The sequence below is a fragment of the Monodon monoceros genome, unplaced genomic scaffold (assembly GCF_005190385.1).
Source record: "Monodon monoceros isolate NGI ecotype Baffin Bay Population unplaced genomic scaffold, NGI_Narwhal_1 Super_Scaffold_1, whole genome shotgun sequence".
Lineage (NCBI taxonomy): Eukaryota > Metazoa > Chordata > Mammalia > Artiodactyla > Monodontidae > Monodon > Monodon monoceros.
In genome coordinates this window covers 44,039,318-44,062,074 of record NW_021703765.1, presented here as the reverse complement: position 1 = coordinate 44,062,074, position 22,757 = coordinate 44,039,318, and positions in this window count along the sequence as shown.

The window sequence follows — 22,757 nt, the reverse complement described above, 5'->3', positions numbered from 1 at the left end:
CAACATTCACCCTTTAAAGAATATTAATAGAAGTAGCTTTATAACCCACAGCGACATTTCTTAAGACTCCCTTTCATCATTTTTCCTGTTCTTCAGCCTCCTCAGAATCACACGGTTGCTCCAAAGCCTCTCTCTTTGTCCCTCACTCTCAGATTCCCATCAAAACCCAACCCTCTCTTTGCTGACACCCAGCACTGCTTTCCTTGGCAAGTCCCCAAATTCCCTTCCTCCCTCTCACCTACTCAGCCATACTGATATCTTCAATTCACATCATCTTTTCTTCCGCTAGATAATTCTACAACTGTTTCCTTCTCAGAAGCCTTATTTGATGTTCCCAACTGAGCAAGGACCACAGAGAAATATAATCAGCTCCTAAAGTCGACTGCTTTCCTCAAGAAATTCAACCTGTCACTTAAATTCTGCACTATAAAAGGATGATCGAACAACTAATCAGAGGTATCTTTTTTCTTTAGAAAGGGAGATGAACAAGAGGGAAAGGGAGAGGAAAAGCAAGGGATACTTATATATAAATAATTTTGTTCTGGTTTCATGATAAATTCTGTAACAGATGTTTGAATGAATATTAATTAGTCAGTTAGCACAGAGAATAAAATGATACATTGAGAGAATGGATGACAGACCCTTTTGGAGTTAAGAAATGAAATGGGTTCCAGGGAATATGGCAAAGGAGGAGGTAAGGTTCAGTCGAGTCTGGAACAAAATTATGGGATAAAATATGGAAAGATAATTTGCATACTACTTTCCTCTCCAAATTTATTTTCCCTTCCTTTTTTATTTTATCTTTTATTTCAACCACTCAGGATTTCCAACTTTGTTTTCTGATTAATCTGACTCAGTCTATACACTTTTTTCTCACACACACAAAAATAGACTTAATAAAGCTACCTCTGCTCATTTCACCTCTCCCTATACCAGTTCTTAATGAGATCTTTTTACATCAAAGGGCTTTGTAGTAAAAGGCAGAATAATTGCATCATTTGCCTGTGTTTCCTGTATTCCACACTTTGAAATACACCCCCTCTTAATCAGTGAAGTGTATGCATTTAATATTGGCTCTGTGAAGGTATGATGTCTTCATGGCTACCTGGTTTACAACCCTTCCAGTGAAGGTGTCAATTTTGTAGGAATTTCTGACTGAGTTTTGTTAGACTCTGACTTCAATGATGGTACAAGAAGTCTTCAACGAGGACTTAATTAATTTATTCATGCATGCAGTCATCTAACGAGTATTGAAGAGTTCTAACAAATATATTGAATTTGTTGGACTCAATATAGAGACAGCAGAAGACATTTTCCCCATGGCCCCTTCCAACCCCAACTGTAGACTAGAGATTTCCTGCTCTATGAATGAAATGTCAGGGAGGTCACACAGATCTTCTCGTCATGCTGAGATTTTAAAAAAAGCCTCTGATTATCTTTTTTTTTAATTTTATTTTATTGCGGTACGCGGGCCTCTCACTGTTGTGGCCTCTCCCGTTGCGGAGCACAGGCTCCGGAAGCGCAGGCTCAGCGACCATGGCTCACGGGCCCAGCCGCTCTGCGGCATGTGGGATCTTCCCGGACCGGGGCACGAACCCGTGTCCCCTGTGTCCTCAGGCGGACTCTCAACCACTGCGCCACCAGGGAAGCCCCTGATTATCTTTTGAACCAAGAACAGCATCCTAGAGATCAATGTGTTTGGTTCAATGTCATAATTAAAACTCTGAAAGCTAATATGATTTTCTCTCTTGCCTCAGTTTAATACTATTTCGGCCTGGAAACCTGTAACGTTAACGTTTGCTTGCCTTAGTTCCTGGTGGCACCCAAAGGAGAGTTGTGGGTAGAGGATAGCAGAGGAATCGCATACTCATGCCTTGGGCTTCTTTGGCCTTTGTGTGTTTCCCAAGATTTCTTTGATGAGTAGCTTTAATTGAAAGTCTCCAAAACGTGGCTTATACCTGTCTTCTGGTTTGCAATTTATCACACCCTACCTCCATCTACCTCCTTTCCTTTTCGGGGTGTCAAAGGCCCTCTAAAATTCTATTGGCTCTTGGGAAAAAAACTTAATGAACCTCCTTGTCTTGCCATCTGCGAAAGTGCAGTTTGCTCCTAGTTTAGCCCTCTTAATTCTCTCCTCTTTTGCTAGGCAGGTGACTGTGGCAATGCATCATCTGTTTGGTAATTATCAGGCATGTGTCAGATGCCACACCTCAGGACCTTCCAAACTCCAGAGGACACATGCACATAACACACTCTTTAGATGGTTCCCTTAAAGCTCCTCTCTTTCTCTTAAGGTGAAGGCGAAGCACCTCCTCCACGGTCCCCACAACTCACTCCAAAGAATGGATGCCCTCCTGGCAGAGGCTGGAGGTCTTTGACCTGGTGGGGAGTGCTGCGTAGATGAGGACCATGGTCAAATGCTGCAAGCATGGTTTGCCCGAGAAGCCTGGCACTGTGCACTGGAACACGGCAGCTCTTGTCACTTACTGTTTTGGTCTAAGCATGCAGGGTCTCAGACTAATCTGGATTGCACTTTGACACCCTCTTTGTTTATGTCTATATGTTAGGAACTATGTCTGACATTGGAGCCTTCCTTTTAAGGGGTTCAATCAGATATCTCAAGAAATAATAAAAATACAAGTCAGAAAGGACTGAATTGTGGGGGACTGGACACTTCTCAGGGGCAGTCCTTGACCATGGGGGATGGAAGCCAACAGATACATGTTACACTTCTCCTCCTGTGGGAGACAGTCCACAGCCCCCCGCATCCCCCGGAGGGCCCATGGGATGAGCATTCTGCGCCTGTGCTGTAGGGAACTTGATTACACATCCATATATGGGTGTACTGTCCTTCCCAGCTTCATTCCCCAGACCCTCAAAGAAAACACATGCACTTAAGCCTTTGTAGGAGGCTCTGATATCAGAGGGACCTGGGCTGAGACAAGTACAGAGAAGGGAGAGTAGAGGAAGAACAACTAGCTTTAGAAACTAAGGTATTACTTGGAAATAATTAAATGGCATCATGAGTACTCTTTGTATACAGATTCACTAATGAGTTAACTTGTTGATAATTCTGGAAATAATGTACACAGGACTGGCTACCAATCTGTGAGGTCAGTGAAAAATGAAAATGGGGGCCCCTTTTATGAGAATCATTAAAAATCCATTCCAAATTGGTGACAACAGAGCCTTAAACCAAGTATGGGCTCCTTTAACTGCCAAGCCCTGTGCAATCACATGGGTCACACGCTCTTGAAACTGGCCCTGAATGCCTACATAGGTTTTCATTGTAACTCCTAATCCAACTCACTGGGAACTAGTAAAACATGTATAATTACCTCTTTCTTATTGTTCTACTGGACCTGACCGTATTGTACTTTTAGTAAACTCCATTCTGTCTCCCCTGGATGGGCTGCAATATACTTTTGTGCAGGCTGCAGCAGTGCATTGTTTAGAGAAACTCAGACTCCCTGCCCTACTCAGTGGCCAGAAACTTCCGCTGCTGTTTTGCTTTCCAAGATCACTACCTTTACAACTGTCTTTTGAGTGTCTGCTACATCCAAGTCCCTAGGCTAGGCACAGGGATAAAAAGATTCCTGCACTCAAGAACTTACAGACGAGTAAAGAAAACGGCTAAATAATCAGAGATTATAAGACGTACTTAGACAGAAGCACACGGGAGTAACCTAACCTATCTTTCTGGGTTAATTTTCTGTTCTCCACTTCACCAAAACTGTGATTCATAAGGAATAAATCCGAGATTGTGCTCCAGGATCTCAATCACTTTTCACCCTTTGCCTTTTTCTTGTACTTTGTACAGCAGCATCTAATTTCAACAATACAGTTATACTTAGGGTCTACATTTTTCTACAAACACATCCTCGGTTTCACGCTTTGTGAGAAGTTCACTCATCTAGCCCCCCAGTGCTCAAATAATTTCATAGAGCCCTCTTTGAAAGAAATTCTAATTTTTGTAAATTAAGGCAAGAAAGATATCTTGTTAGAATACTTAGTACCATGCTGTATCTTACCTGTGATTCCTTAGGAAATACTGATTTATCACAGAGTATGTGGCTATCTCTGGGCTAAACTTGGGTAAAAAATTCTTTTTTTAATAAAATCTCTATGATTTCCTTGGAAATTATATAATTGAAATATTTAAAAATAATATAGAACAAGTCATCATCAAATTAGTAGTACATATGAAAACTGTAGTTAGAATTCAAACTATGAGTAAGTGCCTACAGGCTTCTGGAGTAGGGGAAATACCCATTATTAGTTAGACATGAGGGCTATAACTTTACTTATGTTTTACAAAGAAACTCCACATGGCCTTTTCTTAGACAATTCATTTCAGATGAGGGCGTTAGTTGGCTGTGACAAATAAAACAAACCCAAGGTTAATAATGTTTAGTACTGAGGTTTTAGTTAGCTTTCAATATTTTAAATTCAATCTCTGTCTTGTCATTTTCCAGTCCGTTTGGTAACAGTATGTAGGAAACAAGAAAGCTTTTTTTTTTTAAACCAAGACTAGTGACCCAAGGTGTTATTGTGATGAGTAAGCTCTTGTTCTATCTGGGGAAAATGCACTTCACAGCCCACAAATCCATTTACTTAGGATACTTTCTCCTGGTAGAATTCTACAGTTTCAAATCACTGATATGTAGGTGCTTCTACTGTCCTACAGTCTACTGTTCTACTGTCTACTGGGGGATCCGCAGCTAAATGATAACTTATCTTGTTGAAATTGTTTTTGTACCCATTCACTAAAACTTGTAGTGAATAAGTACTTAACTAGTTCACTTGCTACAGTTCTTTTGGAAGATTTAATTGGTTATTTGATGCCTGAAGGACTTTTGGAAAGACGTAAAAGACCCAAAAAGATTCAGAAGAAAAGGCTATTTTATGTTTGTTGGTTGAGTTTGGGTGGAATCAAGCCCTTTTTTGCTTCCATTTCTGTGCATCTAGTTTGTTAGTGCGAGAGATACATAACACTTCTAAACACACTGTCCAATTACCACCTGATTGGAAATGTAAAATTAATAAATATGAAAGAGTAGCAAACAATAAAAGATCATCTGTTTAAGTAATACAACTGATTATTGTTAATCTTCCTCTCCTCAAAAGAAGTAGTCCCCACGTTGATAGCCAAGTTTTGTATATAAGTTCACCAGAATTCATTGATCAGTTGAGTCTGCAGTGGGAAGGGGCAATTTCCTGAAGGAAGGTATCTGTGAAGATGACCACAAGTAGATAGAAAGGACTGGGAAGAACTTCCAAGCTAAGGAAGTCACAGGAGCAAAGACTTGATCTGAAAATGAGCAACTATGCGCTTACAATGGGGAGGAATAGCATGTGACTGGAGCAGAGACTGCTTATTTTAGATTCCCAGGAAGGAGGTCAAGGTGAAGGACAGATTAAGAAAGGCCAGGGGTCACAGTTAGATTGATTCATGGGTCTGTGTGTTTATATCTTATGCATTGGAGGAGCATTGGGAGTTATTGAGCGCTAGAGTGGCCTGGTGATATCTTATTTTAGAAGAACTGTTTGGGCCACCTGATCTGATGGGAAAGATGTAGGTTGGGTAGCAGTCTTCAAAGTGGGATATTAGTATCCTTGAGGTTCCATGGACACTTTTCAAGGGCATGGTTCTAAGGAAATTAATTTCTAAATTCTCAACTTTCATTTTTATTTTTCTGAAAATTGATCTGTGGTTGAGATGCCATGCAGGTTTTCGCCATGACCCTTCTCCTACTTTTAAAACAAAACAGGTTTCCTCTTACCAGTCCAGAATCTCATTCTGGTGTACTGCTCTGGGGCAAAAAAACTTCCTGCATGTCAAACAAGGAGACAATCTGAAATATAGTTGTTGATGTTAAGAAAGTGAGAGCCACTAATGAAGGACCTGGTAAGAAATCCTTTACAGGACAAGTGATTTCCAATGCATTTCTTCAACAAAATGTAAAGAACCTACCCAGGTTGACACTTGATTGATTATTAATTTTGATTTTGATTAGGTGTGTTTTTACCATAAAACTTGGAGGAAGTTTAAATAATTGAGTGATGTTACTACAGGAAAAAAGAAGGATTTTTATTCCCAACTAATAATTTATTTGAACAAGGCTGCCTAATACTTACTTCCACAAATGAGTAAAAAGAATAGAATTGATATAGAACTGTGTCTTATTCTAGCAATAATTAATAAGTATTCACAGATACTGAAATAATTTTTAAAAAGTTTCATCTCTTTCATTTCTGGTAATATTTTACATTGTATGCTTACTAATTATTGATCAAAATATCAGATGTATTTATGTTGGTTTGATAAATTATATACTAATTATCAAAATATTAATTTAATTTTTAGAATTTTTAATTATTTAGAATCTTAGTTGTCCTGGAAAATAGAAATATATGGATGGGTTACCAACACTAAACTTCATGCATAAAAATATGTCACATAAAGTTAAATTTTTACAGTGAAATGGAATAGAAATCTGAATTCAAGGAGAAAAAATGGTGTAAAAAACAGTTGGGTCATGTACTTTTAAAATGGATATTGAAGGGTATCAAATTGATATGGTAATTTTCCACTGGATATATTTAAATGAGCTAGATAACAGTTTTTTTTAAACAAGTCAACACTTACAATTTGCTAGAAATTACATCCTTTGCTTGAAGATATGTAGAAAAGTTTTAGATGGCAACTGAAAAAGATGAGAGGGCTTCCCTGGTGGCGCAGTGGTTGAGAGTCCGCCTGCCGATGCAGGGGACACGGGTTCGTGCCCCGGTCCGGGAAGATCCCTCATGCCGCGGAGCGGCTGGGCCCGTGAGCCATGGCTGCTGAGCCTGCGCGTCCCGAGCCTGTGTTCCGCAACGGGAGAGGCCACAACAGTGAGAGGCCCACGTACCGCAAAAAAAAAAAAACCAAAAAGAAAAACAAAAAACACATGAGAGAGCTGTATGCCTGTTAAAAATTATTTTTTGAAGTATGTGAGCAAGATATTTGGAAGGGCTTGTCCTAAAAATTCGTTTGCATATTACACACATTGTTTTCACTCAGCTTGTATGTTTTCCACTATTAAAAATGTTATCTGAAAATGCCCATATTCACTTTTTGCACAAGATTTAGAAAACATCAATTGTACTGGGTGGCAACAGTTGAAGGAGGCCGATGGAGATGCAGGTTACTACGTAGGAGGGCAGGACAAGGAGAGGAGCTAGAGTGAGGGACACAAGGGGATTGTAATGACTATTTCTGTGCTTATTATTCAACACTTTCCATTTATTGTCCTTTTCAGTTATTTGTCACTCCATGTTTTTATCTTTTATCTCCCAAACTAAATGCTTTGCTTTTTGAGAACCTGCTCTTTGTCATATATATATATTTTTTTTTCTTTTTTCTTTTTTTTCCTAAACAATAGTCCCTGGCACACAATTGTATACGACATTTCTTTATTTATTTAAATCCCACCTCATTTCAGGAAGAGTGCCAAAATTGGTGATTGATGGAGGGCTTAAAGAAGATGGTAGAGTCAAAACTAATACCCTGATCTTGAACAAACAAGCTAAGGATGATGATTGTCTTATTAAAAAGAGAGAGGCACAGGATGGACAGCTTATTTGAATGTATTGAATTTGAAGTGAGCTTGAGGTCAGGGCTGCAGTTGACCTAACGAGACCTCTCAGTAGATTGAAAAGGTGCTTCCTTTGGGTCAGCTCCTTCTGGGTCAATTAATTACATTTTTATTTAAATTTAAAAAGCACCTTTTCTTCAGCTACATGTAGGCCCACGTCAAGGCTCAAGTTTAGCAAGAAAAGTAATCTCTGCACCCCTGTGGATCAAGGGTCTTTGTACGGTGCACTGACTGCACAACTGTGCTTGCCCCTCTGCCTGAGACAGGTAATTAATAGTTAACTCCAATTTATCAATATATAGTTGCTTTGTTCAAAACAAGAAAACTTTATTCTGGCCCCAAAGTATGTTAGGTTGTGCAGTAATTTTAGATGGGATCGCGTGTAGGGATTTCCTGCTGAATTCATGTTAACATCTGTGTTCAACGTAAATTCTAGTTGACAAGTTAGGGAACTTCATAGATATGCCTGCCTCCAAATAGATACAGTATATATTTTATCACCGTGCCACAAACTCCTTTTTTCCTTTCCTCTTGCTCTGCCTAAAATTCACACTATCAAATCAAAACTGTTTTGATTTGACAAACGCTAGGGTATTACTTATGAAATGCCATGATTAAACAACACATATTTTCTCAGGAAAAGAAGGGTGATATCATAAATTAGTTTATTTATCTGTGAAAGGATTGTTCTTTAAGGAGTTTGATCCTGAGCAATGGAGAAAAGACATTTATTCATTTATCTGTTCATTCAGCCATCATTCTATATTTTATATTTTAGGCATTGTCACTGGTGTCAGAAAAAAAAATTTTTTTTCTTTCTTCTTAAGGCACTCAAGCCAGTGAAAGAGAAAGACATTTGCAGTAAAAATAGAATACAATATTTGTATGTCTTTCACAGAGGAATACGTACAAAGCATTGTAGCATGGAGTAAAATCTAGGAAAAGCCAATTCTGCTGGATGAGGACGATTTCACTAAAGAAAACACTATCTGTGTTCGTTATGGACTGAATGTTTGTGTCCCTCTCCCTGCTCTGAAAATTCATACATTGAAATCCTAATTCCCAATGTGATGGTATTTGGAGGTGGCTCTTCGGGGAGGTGATTAGGGTTAGATTATGCCATGAGGGTGAGGCCCTCACGATGGGGTCAGTGGCCTTACAGGAAGAGGAAGAGAGACCTCTCTCTCCACGTGCACTTACTGAGGAAAGGCCATGAGAAGGTGGCTGTCTGCAAGCCAGGTAGAGAGCCCTCACCAGAACCCAACCATGCTGGCACCCTGATCTCAGACTTCCAGCCTCTAGAGCTGAGAGAAAATATATGTCTTTTGTCAGGAATAGAGACATAGACGCAGAGAATGGACTTGAGGACACGGGGAGGGGGAAGGGTAATCTGGGATGAAGTGAGAGGGTGGCATGGACATATATACACTACCCAGTGTAAAATAGATAGCTAGTGGGAAGCAGCTGCATAGCACAGGGAGATCAGCTTGGTGCTTTGCAACCACCTAGAGGGGTGGGATAGGGAGGGTGGGAGGGATATGCAAGAGGGAGGGGATATGGGGATATATGTATACATACAGCTGATTCACTTTGTTCAGCAGAAACTAACACAACATTGTAAAGCAATTATACTCCAATAAAGATGTTAAAAAATAAAATAAATGTCTTTTGTTTAAGCCACCCAATCTCTTGTATTTTCTTATAGCAGCCAGAGCTAAGACAGAGTTGAACTTAAAGAATACAGAGTTTTCTCATGGACTGTGTGCTGGTTTCTTCCACCTGACCCTGTGGAGCTGCTTTCCACTCTTCCCCATCTTGCTGTCTGCTCTACAAACCCTTGATGGCCTACTTCTACAGGTGTCGCTTGTTTGTGCTCTAACTTTCCATTCCTGAGCCCTGGAAGGAGGTGTGAGGGAGGGCAGGGAATGAGGTTGTGGTATTTATTCCAGGGGCTTCCCGCTGACAGAATTGCAGCTGGCTGCCTGTCTCTTTTTTTCTTTTTCTTTTTTTAAACATCTTTATTGGGGTATAATTGCTTTACAATGGTGTGTTAGTTTCTGCTCTATAACAAAGTGAATCAGTTATACATATACATATGTTCCCATATCTCTTCCCTCTTGCGTCTCCCTCCCTCCCACCCTCCCTATCCCACCCCTCCAGGCGGTCACAAAGCACCGAGCTGATCTCCCTGTGCTATGCGGGAGCTGTGACAAAGCGAGAGAGAGGCATGGACATATATACACTACCAAACATAAGGTAGATAGCTAGTGGGAAGCTGCCTGTCTCTTAATTAAAGGTAGCTACTTCCCTTAAGGTGATAGAGCTCCAGGATCCCCTCATTCTGGATTCAGGATACTGCTCCCTATCTTTGTTTCTTTGGGTGTAGAGATGGTAACCTTCCCCACCCCATTGCTAGCCCCAGAGAACTGCATTACCTCTTCTGGTTTGTCTACACTCTGCCCAAATATTTGCAAGTAGTCCTTTTATTAAGCCCAACTCCAAGCATCCTAATTCGAGTGCACTGTCTGTGGCCTCCTGGGACCCCAACTGATACAGACTGTAAATTGTGTGAGGGTGTATCTAACTCACGCAGTAACTGTTAGCTACTTTTAATATTGCATTGCTATAATACCTTGAAATGTAAGAAATATTTTTTTCTTCCAATATTGCCTACTATCGCTTTGCCGTTCGCAATTAGAGCAGTTAAGCTGGTGATTTCATTGCTTCATGGAAAGGTTTGTTACAGCCACAGGCAGAGAAAAAAAACTTTGGGGTAGAAAATGAATAGACTCCTAAGGACTCAAGGCCTAGAAAAAACTCTGATTAGTCGGACTAGATAAAGTTGAGAAGAAGGATTCATGGGGTCTCAGCTGGTGGGCCCCTCAGAAGGGACACTGCACCTTCCCCCAGTTCCCACCACCAGAAGGGTTAAATCTTGGTAGGAGAGGGTGGGCAGAGCCTCTGCAGAGTGCCTTGTGCGTCCACGTGCAGACACAGTTATACTCAGGGACATGACAAGACCCCAGAGAAGAAATCACTATCTGGGGGATGTAGGCAGAAATACCAGACTGTCTCATAGTTTCAAGAGTGAGGCAGAAGTAGCAGAATAAATACTTGAGTGACCAAGAAGAGCATGGAACTAGCATGGAGTTTCCAGGACTGCCCGATTGATGACCAAGGGCTAGATGAAGACAGTATAGTTATCAGGGATGCAAGGACAGCCGATAAAGATCACTGAACAACAGCCCCTTCCCGGCACTTTGGTGCAATGTGAGTGTTTCAGAACTGACACAGCCCCAAGAGGATGCTAAAAGGGAGATGGATTCATGCATTGATTGATAGTAAGTTTTCACTCCCCAGAAAAATGGAGGTCAAAAAAGAAAAATAATTTTAGTTATACTAAAATGTTTTATTTCTTGCTTGCCCAAGATTGTGGGCACTGAGTCATAGGTACTTTGCATTATTAATATTATTATTACTGTTATTAATGAGGTGAGCAGGGGCGGAGAATCCTCTAGGCAGAGGTAGTGTGTTCTAAGGTGAAGAGGTCTGAGAACGTGTAACCCTGTCAGGGAACTGCCGGCGTGTGGAGTTGGACGGGGGAGAAGTAGACAATGACAGAAGACTGAAAGTAGGGCATCATGTTAAGAATAACAATAACCACTTGCCAAGTGATTTCTATGTGGGATGGAGGCCCTCTGCTAGTCAGTATAAATTAATTATTGCATTTAATGCTCCAGGTAATCCTCATTTTACAGAGAGAAACCAAAGCTGGAGAAGTTGGATCAGTGTAAAAGAAACACAGCTAGTAAGTGCAGAAACAGGCCTGTAAGCCCAGCAGAGGGCAACTCTAAAACCCAAGCTCTGAGCCCCTGCCCAAACCTACCTTCTCAGGAGACAACAGGCAGTCGTGCCCCAGACTTGGGATTTTCATGAAGTAGACAAAAGAAAAAATATTTACAAAGTTGGTGTTATGGTGAGATTTGTGCTTTTAAAAGAACATTCTGTTAACAGTGGGGAGAAAAATTGCAGAGGTGCAAGACTAGAGGCAGGAAGACCAATTTGGAGGCTTTATGATGGGTCAAGTGAGGAGTGCCAGGACATGAAAGGTCACGAATTAAGGAAGTGACAGAGGTAACAGACAGCACACGGCAGCCCAAGGTGACCTTGGGATGAGTTGCTGCTACAGATAAAGAAGATGAAAGCAATTCCCAGGTTTCCGGCGTGTGTTATTACAGAAGCAACAGCTTTGTACTTGCTTGTGAATAATAATCACAGTAAAAAGTATGCCACCATATTACTGTGATAGTTATAAAGGAGACAGGAATTGCCTTTCAAGGGAGAGGTAACCTTTGCAAATGGAGAGAATTGGGACTTCCAGTGATAAGAGAGGGACAAAGAAGAAGACAGAAGAAATCATGGGAAATGGGGAGACAGATTTGTCAGAGATTTATTTCCTAGTATGTTTCAAGTAGTTTTCTTTAAACAACTTTGAACTACATGTACAATTTATTGGTGCTTCTTTAAATATAAATTATGATAAGATTTGTCAAAGGAACGCTGCATGCAAGAAAATGTATTGGAGAAAGTGGAAAAGGGCATAAGCTGCTTTGCTGGTTCATGTGACAGTAGTTAGTTAGTTTCCAATTATTTTAGAATTGTGACTACCAAGTTCCAATTCGTACTTAAACCCATAGTGAAACCGGGCTTTTTCTTAGAGGGAGAATAGAGATAACTAACAATGACAGATCATACCTGAGATGCTCTTGGATATACACAGATTCAAGGAGGTACTGCTGAATAAATCTGAGGGGAGGCATGTGAATTCTGTTTGTTCCTAGAATATCCTAGCAGTGTAATAGTTCTCACACTGACCATCTATTATGGGTCAAAGACTGTGTTATCGACTTATATACATTATCTCTGACCCTCCCAACATCCTTGAAAACTAGATATTATTCCCATTTTACAGAAGAGAAAATTGAAACTCAGTGAGATCTTTACTTAGTAGGCATTGAAATTAGAATTCACCCCCAATTCTCCCAAATCAAAATTCTGGTCTTTCTCTTTTATGTTACATTGTTACTATATCAGTAAGCTGCAGCATACATTCACTGTGCTAAAAGAGGGATGGATTTGTCATAAAAAATGTAAATCTCAAATTATTTTATGATTCTGAATATTTTCTGGTTTCAAAAGAGAAGAACATTCTGTGAAAGAATAAAGCACACATACTCTTTTTATATTTCCCTTTCCCAAGGCAGGAGACTCTGCATCTGGTAATACAGAAAAAAAAAGAAAATCCAAAAAATGGAAAGGAATAGGATGACAGAGGCAATGCAGATGGTTTGCCTAGATCTGCTCTGTTGCTGTTCCATCTAATGGATTTAGCTCCAAGCTTTCCTTTTGAACTTGATACTACGCTACAAGTTCAAAAAAGCTGTGTTTCTTATTTATTTAGGTCTCCAAAAGTAGAATATTTGGTTGTTTTAGGAACTGACAGAAATTCCATAGCATCCATGATAAACATTCTCCAAGGAGCCAAGAGACCAAAAATATATGCTTTTAGCAGATTTTGAGCCAAAATGATTTTAAGGCAAAATGATGCCTCAGCCTACAAATTTCATAAACCAATGGAACAGTTCTGAATTCTAGGCTCTATATTTGAGTTTTGACTCTCATCTGGAAACCATTTGTTCTAAACTATATAAAGGAACCTATTTCAAACATAATTTAGGTTCAATGTATAAGTTCAAGTCTAGCTTGCAAAAGTTTTTTGAACGATAGAGTATGGAATTTTGCTCTCTCTCTAAAAAAATAGCTGTGGTCGAATACTTTTTTTTAATCATAAAAAGGCTGGTGTGAAAGCATTTGTATGGCAGTGACACAAGGGCGGTTATTAGTTATATTTTTGATGACTTTTTTTTCATGATCCTAATGACATTACTTGTGTGACAGAGACTGCTTGAAGCCTATTATTGGGTTGCAACATTCAATTTCTTGAATCAGAGGGGACAGAGGGGCAGGGGGAAGTGGGCAAGAGCTGCTATCAGGAGTCAGAGTGTGTAGGAAGGCAAGCTGAGGTCTTAACCAGGGAACTGAAGGAGTGAGAAGCTTTTCTTCTCAATTCCTTCTTCACTCATGTTTAAGTAACTCATACATATCAAATGTTGTTCTATGTTCATATATATGTACACATCTATACTATCTATCCATCCTTCTCTCTATCTATCACGTGGTATTATTTTATTTGGGGTCGTTTTGCCTAAAATGTTAAGGCCTTTTACAAAGATAAAATACAGCACAATAATAAGCCTCCACACCACCCACCAAATTTATATCACAAAATTCCCATCGCATTCTTGCTGCACATTTTAAAATTTGATGGTGCCCCAATTTTTGACTGATACTCTCCTGCACCAGTTTTCATAAATGGGATTCTTGTCTTTATGTGAGCAGCAGGCATAAAAAAGATGAGCAGACATGGACACACACTTGCTGTGAAATGTGCTTGATGATGAAACTCAATCTGAGCAGAGAGCGGGATGCAAAATGTAAGGGACCCTCAGAATACGTGGCTTTAATGGAAGGGGGCTAGCAAAGCCAGAAGAGAATTATGAATGTGTCTTCAAAACACTACTGCGATAGTTTAATTAAGTTGGCAAATTCCTGATATTCAGGGGCAAGTCCTCCTTTAGAATTAAAAAATCCACACGTTAAAACACTCGAGCATGTAGTACGTTTAAGCTCGACGGAGAAAGTTTTGCAATGCTGGTAATCCGTGTTGTTTTGGAAAATAATGAAGCTGAAAAAACTTCTCTCTGTGCTACTTCAAACATCTTGTTAAATCATCTTTTCAGAATAATCATGCAAATTTGTGTAATCTGCCTGATATTAAGAGTGCGTGATTTTTTCGTATGGTTCCCAAGAAATGAAGCACGTATCTCTGAGTAACCATCAATAGAAATTGTCTGTTTCATTTCTTATGCAATGATGAGAAAGGATCTTAAACTGTCTAAAATATGTCTTTCCAATACAATCTGATATGAGAGAGATCAATAGAAAGGGATTTTAAAGATCAGGGAACAGTTTTGGTGTTAAAAAAACTGGCAATAGCAACTATTTCCTGGTAATGGACCCGATTTATCTGTCTTGAAAAATGACAACCAGACACTATTACAGGGCAAACGGACTTCAACGAATCTTTAAAATTTGCTGTTTGTGACAGAGTAGTTTTTCCATGCAGGAAAAAACAAGAATATTGCTCAGGTGGAATTAATGTCATGGACTGTGTGATATACATATTAATTAGGGTTAAAACTAGCGTGTGGTCATAATAATGGATTGATTTGAATTAGAAGCTTTAATTTGACAAGTAAATATCTGGGGCTGATTGGCAACAAGTATGTATTTAACTTTAACCTTGAATTGAGCTTGATGGCAAATAAACAGAGGAAAAAAACAGAACAAGAGAAAGAAAAGTGGAGGCAAAAGAAGGCTTGGATGAAGGTTTGGGGAATGGAGAATGACAGATAACAGCAGAGAATCCACAGAGTAGACTTGTAGAAAGAAAGGTGGATAGAAAAAGATGGCTAGAAGGAAAAAAGAAAAAAAAAGGCCAGAAAGAAGGGTCTATGTTTTTACTGCTATATTTTTACTCCCTTTCTTCTTTCTACTTTTCCATTTTTTGAATCAGTTACTATTCTTTTCATTAGCTCTGCTGCAGTGGCCTGAGAGGCTGGTAGGATCTGCCCGGCTAAAACTATTGATGCATAATACATTATACGGAATAATATTCTTACTGTCCTTTGAGCCTTGAGTTTATTATCACTGGAGTACTTCGATAGCATTAAGCTACATGATAGACACTGAGAAACTCTACAAGCATTGCATATGGTTGTATAGGTCTGTTTGTGTATTTACAGAGGTAGCTGAGCTCCCAACTCCTAATAAGGGCAAAATCCTATAAAATCAAGCTGTATTTCTTTCTGTTTAAATGCTGTGTCTAGCTACATGTACTCTCCATCTATTAGTAAAAGTAAATGTATGCAATTGTATAGCACAAATGAAGATTTTGAATTATATAAGCTAAACCACAAACATCTGTCTCCCTTTATTCTATTCATATAAGTGAGGGTATGTACTCATCAAAGATTAATACTAGCTGTGACTTTTTTTTCTGCCAAATGTATGTAGCATTTCCATACTCATGGTACTCCCATTAATATGGAAGTGCTACATACATTTGATGTAGCCCAAGTGATGCCTAAGCCCTGTCCTTGAGAAGCTGATTGCCTACAGTATTGTAATTGATTAGGAAATATCAAAATGTTTGAAGAGATTGTTAAAATGGATGAAACTGTGTAAAAATGCTAAGAGAAAACAATCAGAGATTGTCATGAATTAAAGTGATACAAAGTTAGCAATAAGAAATCAGTAAATCAAAGTAAATTAAAAATAAAATAATTTAAATAAGCAAAAATTAGGTCATCAAAATTGTATAGTGTTTTATTATGGTGAATAGAAAGAAGCTTTTTCATTGCATACATCAGGAATTCATTAAAGGAATGTTGAATTGTTTGATTATGCTAATGGCTTTGTGTTCATCTACCTACTCTTTTGCAACTTGCTTTTAAAAATTATGCATATATTTTCATGCTGATTGGCTTGGGTATGGGATGCAGTTACAGTTAAGGAATAAAGTGAGGGAAATAGCCCTCAAAGGACAGAAACTCTGTCCTTGATCCAGGGTAAAATAATTACTTTACTTAACACAGCGGGTGATAGGATTAAGTCACCAGAGAAACAAACCCTAGTTTCAGGATCTGGAACCTACTTTCCAGGAGCTAATCAATGACCAAGCAAAATAAATAGCTTAAATTAAAAAGACAAATTTTAAAATGTCACTTATGAATGAACGCTTTTATCCATTTCTTCTTTTTTTTCGTCCATTTTATTGTGTGTTTTTCACAATTTTGTTGATGTCTTTTACTGAGGATTTAAGATGTTTGAGGTGGAGAGTCATGAAGGAAGGCATTAAATTTTGTTTCTGAATTTCATAACCCAAGAAATGTAGAGGGCTTTATGGCTGCTCAAGGTAACAGTTTTCTCTTCTGCATTTTGATTGAAAGTGGCCAACCATAGTCTAACTAGGGTAAATAAATGGATAAGTGTGGAAAAGGCATTTATTTTACAGTATTATGTGTTTTTGAACATGTATTTAAAAAATCCTAATTAGTAGGATTCTTGGTCCTACTCTCTATTGAAAGAGACTCTGCCATTATCTCTATCCATTGGTCAGTTACCAAATTGAGGACCTTAGCCTTGTTTTATAGAATCCTTAATAGGAATTAAAATGTCAACAATATAATTTTCTGATAGAAACATGCATTCATAAAAATGAATTTATTGCTGAAAATCAATTCTAAAGTCATAATCTCTGAATATTTCAGACCCAGACTCAAGGTAATATCACCAACACTGGAGAGTATCCATAGCATACAGGCTCTGAGTTCCCTCAGAGGTAAGTCCTGCTATGAAATAAAACAGTGCTTCTCAAATGTTGATGTGCATACAAGTCACTAGAAGTCTTGTTGAAATGTAAATTTGAATTCAGTTGATCTGAGAGGTAGGGCCTGTAATTCTTAATTCCTAACAAGTTCCCAGGTGATGCTGCAAGTCTGAGTTCCACACTTCATATAACAAAGGAATAAAGACATGACAGTTTGACTGTCCTAATGGAGAGAAGCAGATGAATAGTCCAGAATTCATTCATAAATGGCTTTAGAATATTCTTTTGTACTTATCTGGTTGTGAATTTACATTACATTTTAAAAATTTAGTGCACTTTAATTGAAACATTCTAAGGAACAACTATAAAGACTTTGGAAACCCTAGAATGTGGCAATAATCCCTTCATTCACTCCTAATAACTGCAATTTTTGTTTTTTGAGAGGCAATATAATCAATTTACATGCTGGTTCTTGACAAGATAGAGTTGCTTTATTTTTCTCTTGGCATTTTTTCCGCCTGATTTCCTTTTTAGTATGCATTTAAGTTCCTACCTTTGGGAAGGGGTGTGTTGGATTGTTTGTACTTTATAAATTTTCTTATTGAAGTAATGTTAAAATTATTGACAGATTCCCAAGGCAATACAGAAAAAAAATATTTTGTCTATATGATATAAGACTATGTAAAATAGATTATAGGCTGTGTGAGTAGGGAGTTTTGTAGAACTGGAGCAGAAGAAGGAAGAGGAGGAAGAAAATGGGACGTTGCTGCTCTCCAAGGTGCAAAGCCAAACTTTAATGAAATTTTGAAATGGCACTGAGTCATTTTCAAATATTCATCTATCTTTCCATTTTAGCCCTTTCCTCATGATCCCCTATGCTTCATGCACTCAAATTACCTAAACCCTTATCAAAATGGGAGATGCACAGGGCCCCATGTAGGGTGCACAGAATGTGCTGTGCACACCTCCAGGGCATACCATTTCCTGCAACTGAGCAACATGCATCAGAATCACCTAGAGATACTTGTTTGAATGCAAATTCCTGTACCTACATCAAACCTACTGATTTAGAATCTCTGGAGTGGGACTAAGAACTTCCCATTTCTCCAAATTCTAGAATTTGATGTTACATGTTCGAAAGTATGAGGACCACTAGTCTACATTTTGCATGGTTATCCAGGCCTGTTCTACTGCACACTCTGCAGTTATTCTGCAGCTCCCACAAATTAAAAATCAAATTTCTCTAACAAAGCTTGCTGAGGTGTTGGTGAATGGACAGACCTACAATATTCTCAAAGATATTTGGATTTTAAAACAGAATTATTGTTAACTAAAATGCAATTCTATTTGGCAAAATTTTAGGCATCAGGATAGGTGAAATCAAGTGGACAGGATATTTATAACGGAGATTTTCCTCTGGAGTAAAACCTTCAAAGATGTTTCTCAAAAGAGAAGCAACTTCCTCTCTTTCTTATGAACCTAAAGATTCCCTAAATAGTTACAAGCCCCCTATGCCCACCCATCCACATACCATTATGTATAGTCATACAGAGATTTGGGGGCAGAAGCAGCCATTTTTGTGGATGATTTATAAATCCTGTGATGGTACATAAGGACTGAGTGGTTTCGTGATATTTTCCAGGTGACTAAACCAGGGTGGAGGAAGGAAGTAGCAATATCCCTGTTCCACACATATTTACTGCTGAGTCCTTCCCATGGAACAAGTCAACACAACATTTGACGGCAATTAACAGCACAATGTGGCTAGTCTCATTAGCTTCTTTCTTCCTTTTTTCTTTCGGAAGGCTGTTTGTTGGAATGAGTTTAGGTTAGCTATGTAAAATATACTCAGTTAATTGAGAGTGAATTATAGCTATAACTTTATATAGAGCGAGGACAGGTCTGAGGTTGAGATGAAAAATCACAGACCTTAAAAGTCTAACTTTGATTCCAGTTAGGGCTCCACACACAGATGTTCTCCTTTTAGTCTTTATTCATTTCCTCTTCTCCCCCTTCATCTGCAAAATGGTAAAGTAATAACTACTGTGCAGCAGTGTTCTCGGGGAGTAATCAGTGTTTTTCCCAAGATGAAAAATATTTTGTATGTAGAATGAACAGTAGTACTTTAATTTCAACCACATGCTGTGCATAAAATAGGTCATTAGGCAAAAAGTTTTCTCCTTAGAAGTAGAATATGATAAGTAGCAGTGGAAATGCAGAATTTTACGGACACAGTGATATTAGAAGTTGAATATCTGCTATAGTAAATCTCCTCACACACTTAACAAACAGCATGAGGTTTAGGTGTTTGTTTTTACAAGAACAGATTTTGCTAGTTTTAGGGAAGGGTGGATGAGGACTACTGAGTTCACTGATGGCTGACTCTTCCATGAATGGAAGGGACTTAGCGGGGGGAAGAAAAGACAATGTGAAGATAAAAGAGTCCAGTTCCTTCCTAAAATCCTTGTCAAACTTATAGGGCCCCCAAGTCTTCCAGCGAACTCATATTTGACCATAAGTTGTGTCGTAGCTGTGAGACAAGACTCAGAATTCCTGGAGGAAAGAGGTTGATACTTCTTTCCTTCAACCTTCCAGATATAACACACATGGTCCTTTAAAATCTAGAGTGATCTGTCTGAAAACAAACGAACAAAAAACTAAGAAAGTTAATAATTTGCTTCAAAATCTCCTTGAAGTAAGCTGGGGATAACTGGAGGATTGGATTGTACGGGAGGGAAGTTGATTAAAGACAAGTCAAGGATCTGACCAGGAGTTTTGTTTGTTCTTCAGTGCATGTGGCTATTTAAACTAAAATTGATCACAGTTGAATAAAATTAAAAGTACACTTTCTCAGTCATTCTGGCATATTCCAAGGGTTCAATAGCCACATGTGGCTACTGTATCAAATGTACAGATATAAAACATGTCCATCATTGCCGAAAGTTCTATTGGCCAGCACTGGACTAGATGTTCACAGACCAAATAGCCCAGCAGGAAAGGTCTGTCTGCCCTGAACAGACCTCACCTCTGACCTGGTGCCCATACTTACTTCTCTTTTTATAGGCACGTTACCACTGTATCTACAGAGTCCTTACTGGTCACTTATCTTTTTATCACCTTAAAGGAGATAAAGTGAAATACAGCAGATATTCCTGATCAGATAGAATAAAGCATTGGGATTTGTACTGAGATATGATTGCCATGTTTTTTCTTTTACTGGTGTATTGAAATATAATCACACAGGTTCCAAACTTTAGGAATCCCCCAAACCAGCAGTATGAATCTACATTTGAAATGGGGGTCCCAAACACCAGACTGCTCGTGGTAATAGGAGCTTCTCTAATCAACCTATCAGCCATGCAGGCAAGTAAGCAAGCAAACACTGAACAAACAATTATTTGTCTAGCAATGTTGGGGCACAATGGAGACAGAAGACAAGATTTGGTCTTTATTCAAGGTATTCATATGAGTCTGAGGAACAGTTACCTGAGTAGAAAAAAACGTGGAATTAAGTTACATACAAACTTAAATGGGTGCTCTAGAGTTTTTACTTTATATAGGAAAAGGCACCTGCCCAAAGCTTCAGGGCTCTTCTTTGGTGAGGTTGATGGCAACCAGGTGGAATTGAGTGTAGATATGCCAGAAGGCTTGAGCTTAGGTGGAGGGTAGAGGTAGAGGGTGAGCGACAACAGATTTTGACAGTTTTTTTTTTTTTTCTTTTTAAAAACACAGAAATTCTTTCTTGAGGAAGTTGGTAACAACACTCAGATGCTGGATCTGATGTGTAGCATAAGATATTTTTAACTTTTCTATTTACAGAAACACTGAAAGATAGCTTTCCCACTGGACAAAATTCTTTGTCTGTATTCCTCAGGCTTTTCAATAATTGATAAAACAACCAGTCAACTAACTTTCCAACTTTAGATCAAATGTGAGGAAATCAATGGTGTTCAATTGGAGAATCAGAGGTCCCTAAATCATATAGTTGTCTGTTTTTGCAGAAAAATAGATGCCTGTATAGAATTATCACCACTCTGGCATATGTGAAGGAAAAAGAAAACAAAGTAAAGCCTATGAAGAGGTTTCATAACAAAAAAGAAAGGATAAATAATACATACATAATAAGTAGATACATATTTCATTGTAGTTTAATCAGTATAAAATTTTGAAACCAATCAAGTTTTATAAAACATTATACATATGACAATACAGAAAAGAGATGACATAAGGTGATAGAGATGAAAAAAAAGTGTGGGCCAAGAGATGTAATATAAAGGTTAAGTACAATAAATAAAAATGTTATAAAATTTATTAAAAAGTGGAAATAAAATTTTTACCTGTTGTAGACAAAGTAAAGAATAGGACTGACATGGCAGAAGATCAAAAATTACATAAAAGATTAACTTAAGATGTTGCCTAAAATGCATAGGACAGCAAAAAGAGGTGCAAACAATTAATGGAAAGATGATAAACACAAAAGATAAACAACGAAATATGGAAACTTGTTGTTTTCCTAAAGAAGAATCATAACGAATGACCTAAAAGAAAATGGAAAAATATTATGAGAGAAAACACCCAGGATAAACTTACTCTGTAAACTCATGTGGCCCGTGAGTTGTCAAGTTTAAATGAAAAGGAACTGAATGTAAACACATTCTGATAAAAGTCTGTACATTTAAAAATAAAAAAGAAACTACAAGCATCTAGGATGAAGGAAAAAAAATTAAATACAATGAAAGAAAAAATACCTGGCTTTCAAACTTTTCCAAAACTTATAAAGAAGAGAAAACAACAGAGCAAGATCTATCACAGAATTTTCCAACACTTTTGCAACATGGCCCCAGAGGAGTGAAATGTGGCATGTTTAGTGCTCGGGGCTGTTTGCAGTCAGGTGACTAGTGTGGTAAACCTACTGCCATGGCGTTTGCTCAGCCACCCTCAGGCTGAGGGGGTTCCCATCCTGTTACCATTCCTAAACCCATTCTTGACAAAAGGGATTTTAAGGGAAAAGGTTGTGATGTAAGAGATCTGGACCCAGTCAAGTTTCCATATTCACTGGGAAAAGTAAAGGGAAAGACTAAAAAGCTAGCATTCATTTTGTTCTGAAAACAAGCAACTATCAAGCAATTTAAAGTCACATTCAAGTTCAGTGAGGCACAATTAAATAAACATTTTAACAAAGAATTTGTAAACTGTGTTCAGAAAAAAAAGATGGAAAATTGCAAAATTACTATAACAAACTTGTAATGATAAAATAGTTTAAAAATGATTATCAAGGGGCTTCCCTGGTGGCGCAGTGGTTGAGAGTCCGCCTGCCGATGCTGGCGACGCGGGCTCGTGCCCCGGTCCGGGAAGATCCCACATGCTGCGGAGCGGCTGGGCCCGTGAGCCATGGCTGCTGAGCCTGCGCATCCGGAGCCTGTGCTTCGCAACGGGAGAGGCCACAATGGTGAGAGGCCCGCGTACCGCAAAAAAAAAAAAAAAAAAAAAGATAATCAAGGTTTAAGTACTGATTCTTAAAAAAAATGAAAGCACGGAAGGGTAGAAGTGGAATAAAAAAGTTTGGTAATTTTCTCATTCTACATAGAAGAGGTCAGGATAGGCCCTTA